The sequence below is a fragment of the Myotis daubentonii genome, chromosome 16 (assembly GCF_963259705.1).
Source record: "Myotis daubentonii chromosome 16, mMyoDau2.1, whole genome shotgun sequence".
NCBI classification, from domain to species: Eukaryota; Metazoa; Chordata; class Mammalia; order Chiroptera; family Vespertilionidae; genus Myotis; species Myotis daubentonii.
The window spans coordinates 17,706,496-17,711,347 of record NC_081855.1 but is presented as its reverse complement, the minus strand read 5'-3'; the positions used below and the strand labels follow the sequence as shown (position 1 = coordinate 17,711,347).

General features: G+C 48.1%; 1 pseudogene; it reads left to right on the top strand.

Moving 5' to 3' along the window:
• The first annotated feature begins 2,215 nt into the window (after positions 1-2,215).
• On the top strand, positions 2,216-2,717 carry LOC132219274 (inositol polyphosphate 1-phosphatase-like; annotated as a pseudogene).
• The last annotated feature ends 2,135 nt before the right edge of the window (positions 2,718-4,852 follow it).

The window sequence follows — 4,852 nt, the reverse complement described above, 5'->3', positions numbered from 1 at the left end:
TTGATGTCCTTATAAGAAGAGGGAAAAAAAAAAAAAAGAAAAAAGAAGAGGAAAAGACATCAGGAATGCACACACAGAGGAAAGGCCATGTGAGGACACACAGAAGACAGCTGCTTACAAGCCAGAAAGAGTGGTCTCACTTGGAATTCTCGCTTCCAGAACTACAAAAAACTAAAGTCTGCTGTTTAAGCCACCCATTCTGTGGTATTCTGTTATGGCAGCTCAAGCAAACTAATGCACTTAGGCCAGTGGTTCTCAACCTTCTGGCCCTTTAAATACAGTTCCTCATGTTGTGACCCAACCATAAAATTATTTTCGTTGCTACTTCATAACTGTAATGTTGCTATTGTTAGAATCATAATGTAAATATCTGATATGCAGGATGGTCTTAGGCGACCCCTGTGAAAGGGTCATTCGACCGCCAAAGAGGTCGTGACCCACAGGTTGAGAACCGCTGACTTAGGAAAAAAGACAGCATTTTTAAATAGGACATATGAAAAGAAACATCAAGTCAAAAGATGGAAATAAATCAGATAAATGATCCTCTCAAAATAGACTTAACTGCACCAGGCTGGTGTGGTTCAGTGGCTTAGTATCAACCCATGAACCAGGAGGTCACAATTCGATTCCCCATCAGGGCACAGGCCCGGGTTGCAGGCTCAGTCCCCAGTAGGGGGTGTGCAGGAGGCAGCAGATCAATTATTTTCTCTCATCATTGCTGTTTCAATCTCCTCCTCCTTCTCCCTTCTTTTCTGAAATCAATAAAAATATTTTTTTAAAGAAATAGAATCAGCAATAAACAGGGCAAAGTTTTTAAAATGTCCTGGATAGTTTATTTGCTAAATGAATGAATCTTGCTTCTACAAAACAAGAGCAGGAAATCACACCAGAGGAACAACTGATAACAGAAGAACAGTTTGGGGGTGTAACAAGATGGTGGATAATTTCAAACACGATGGAGTATGTGAAGAGCCAATTGGTAATAGCAGGAAACAGAATCAGTGATGTAGACAGAAATGGTAAATTTCCCCCAAACTCAACGCTACAGAAAAAAGATTGTGCAGCCATGTTCGTAGCAGCGTTATTCACAATAGCCAAAGGGTGCAAGCAGGCCAAGTGTCCAGTGATGGATGAATGGATAGGCAAAAGGAGCTACCTATGTAATGGAATATTATTCGACTCGATTCCCCGTCGGGGCACATGCCCGGGTTGCAGGCTCGATCCCCAGTGTGGGGCGTGCGGGAGGCAGCCGAACAATGATTCTCTCTCATCATTGATGTTTCTCTCTCTCCCTTCCTCTCTGAAATCAATAAGAAAAAAAATTTTTTAAAGAAGGAAATTCTGACACATGCTACAATATAGGTAAACCTTAACAAGGTTATGTTAAGTAAAATAAGCCAGTCACAAAAAGACAAATTCTGTGTGTTCGCATTTATATGAGGTGCCTAGAGTAGTTCCATTCACAGACAGAAGTAGGAGTTGGGGTGGTGAATATAGGGAGTAAACATTTAATGGGTATACAGTTTCAGGTTAGCAAGATTTAAAAAAAGTTCTGGAGATGGGAGGCAGTGATAGTCGCGCATATTTATACTTAATGCCATCAAGCTGTACACTTAAAAATGGTCTAAATCAGCAGTTCTCAACCTGTGGGTCGTGACCCCTTTGGGGGTCGAATGACCCTTTCACAGGGGTCGCCTAAGACCATCGGAAAACACATATATAATTACATATTGTTTTTGTGATTAATCACTATGGTTTAATTATGTTCAATTTGTAACAGTGAAAATACATCCTGCCCTGACCGGTTTGGCTCAGTGGATAGAGTGTCGGCCTGCGGACCGAAGGGTTCCAGGTTCGATTCCAGTCAAGGGCATGTACCTTGGTTGCGGGCACATCCCCAGTGGGGGGTGTGCAGGAGGCAGCTGATGTTCCTCTCTCATCGATGTTTCTAACTCTCTAGTCTACCCCTCTACTTTCCTCGCTGTAAAAAAATCAATAAAATATATTTTTTTTTAAAAAGAAAGAAAGAAAGAAAATACATCCTGCATATCAGATATTTACATGACGATTCATAACAGTAGCAACATTACAGTTATGAAGTAGCAACAAAAATAATTTTACGGTTGGGGGTCACCACAACATGAGGAACCGTATTAAAGGGTCGCAGCGTTAGGAAGGTTGAGAACCACTGGTCTAATTGGTTACAAAACCGAATATGGAGAACACGTTTCCAGGCTTGGAAAAAAGTTTCTGGAGAAGAATCCAATGAGTTTACCGATGATTTTGGAGAAAAGAGTATCTTGAGACTGTGTCCACCCGAGGAGAGCAGCAGAGCTCCTCAGCGAAGTCCTCAATGGGAACACGTGGCCCGTGAGGCACTAGCCAAGGCTGCGCATCAGGGTGGTGCCTGTCTGACCCGACTCTGATCCGATAGAGGCCGCCCTCCCACAGGACGTGTTGGGAATTTGGGTGGATCCCACAGATTCAACTTATCAGTATGTACAAGGTTCTGCTGACACTCAATCCATCCAAGGAATCTTCCCCAGGGACTTCAGTGCGCCCCCAATTTAATCGGTGTCTATGACACACAGACAAGGGTGCCCTGATGGGAGTCATCAGCCAACCTTTCCTAAGACCCAAACACCCTCAGATGGAAAGGACAGTGCTACTGGGGCCTTTCTTGCATGGGAACCAACATCTATTCATTTCATCTCTGAAAGAAATGGCAGTGAGCCCTGGCCAGTTTGGCTCAGTGGATAGGGCTTCGGCCTGCAGACTGAAGGGTCCCAGGTTCGATTCCGCTCAAGGACACATTCCCCAGGTTGCGGGCTCGATCCCAGTAGGGGGCGTGCAGAAGGCAGCCAATTGATGCTTATTTCATCGTTGATGTTTCTATCTCTCTCTCCCTCTCCTGTCCTCTCTGAAATCAACAAAAATATATTTTTTTGTAAAAGAGAAAAGAAATGGCAGTGAACCTCCGAGCCAACTGGCTGAAAACACCAGCTCCGAGGCTGAACTCTGTCGCCGTTTTTCAGCTGCCATTAGCACACGCGAAGGGGCCTGGCAAAGCGGCCTTGTCGTGTGTGTGTGTGTGTGTGTGTGTGTGTGTGTGTGTGTGTGTGTGTGTGTGTGGAGACTGCACATTGTGGGCAGCGGGGCTGGTTACAAGCGCGTGTGTGTTGCCCAGGGCCTGTGGGCCTTTACATCTTTGCAGAAGATGCCACATTCGAACGGGGCCCCCGTGCTGCTCATGCCACACTCAGGGCCAGGGCAGGGGACGGTGGACTTTAAAGAACGCGGGATAGACATCTAGACGCCGGCTTCCCTGGCACAGCTGGTGAACGAAGCCCCGTGAATGATGGACCAGCTACCTAAGATCTCCGAGCGTCCACTTCTTCCGCTGGGAATGGACATGGTAAGAATACCTGCCTTGCGTTGTCCTTGTGGGAATTGAGTGCGTCAGTGGAAGAAAAGGCCCCTAACACTGAGCCTGTACACAAAGCCCGTCTCAGAGTAGGTGCTCGATAAAAAGCCATTCCCTTCCTCCCTCCTGCCTCCTCCAACTGCTGCAAAGAAAGCTCTCCTCCCCCTGATGTTCGGGTGTCCACCTGCACCCACTCCCTGGGGGAGATGCCACAACAGGAACTGGGGAGCCTGAAAGCAGCTGGGACCCGGAGGAAAGCCCCCGCTTCCTGTGTCTCGGGCAGGGGGTGGGCGAGAAGAACAGGCCCCTGGCTGGGGACTCAGAGACAACCAAGAAGTTGGACAGGAAGTGAAAGGAGGCATGAGGCAAAGGGGAAACAGCAGCTTCAGCCCTGGCCCCTTCTGGACGGTGCACACACTCCTACATCACCAAATGGGGAACCAGGAGAGCCAGCAGGAAGGGACAAGGCAGGGAGACTCACCAAGGAGGAGGAGAGTCAAAACAGCCTCATCTGGGCAGACACACACACACCCCAATCCTACAAGCCCCATTACCCTGCTCTCACCCGGCTGGTCCCTGGCCGCTGGCTATGCTGGCTGCAGGTCTGTGTCTGCTCCCACACTTACCTGCACCCGCCCGCCTGCGGCCCGCGACAGGCCTCATTCTCCCTGCCTGGCTTACCTGCTCCATGTCACCCAGACTTTCCGTGGGGTGGACACACTGTGTTGAGAGGACAAGCATGCGCTTAAAGTTCACAAGGGGTCCTGGTGATGGACTCAGACGCCCACTGTGTGCAGCCCAGGGCTTGTGCCGGGGGGACAGACATGAACAGGGACCGCTCCCTCAAGACCACAGATGAGAGGGTAACATGGACTCGTACACAGCACAAGCTCAGGATGAAGGGGGGTGATTAGGGGGGCGGGGGGGGACTTTCTGGAGAAGATGGCGGCTCAGCTGTCCTTGGGGGAGCCTCACCCACACCCTCTCCCCCCCCCCGCCCCAAGATCAGAGGATGGTCAACTCTAGGAGATCCACGGCCACACCATAGAGTGTTTATCTTAATACACTTCTGTTTTTAATATAAAAATAATTTTAAATTAAATATTACTGAGTTGAGCCCTAGCTGGTTTGGCTCAGAGGATAAAGCGTCGGCCTACAGACCAAAGGGTCCCCGGTTTGATTCCGGTCAAGGGCACCTACCTCAGCTGCAGGCTCCTCCCCGGCCCAGGCCCTGGTCAGGGCGGGCACAGCAGGCAACCAATAGATGTGTTTCTCTCACATCGATGTTTCTCTCTGTCTTTCTCTCTCTCTTCCATTCTCCCTAAAAATCAATGCAAAAATATCCTTGGGTGAGGATTTAAATATATATATATATATATATATATATATATATATATATATATATATGTATGTATTATTGAGTTGAAA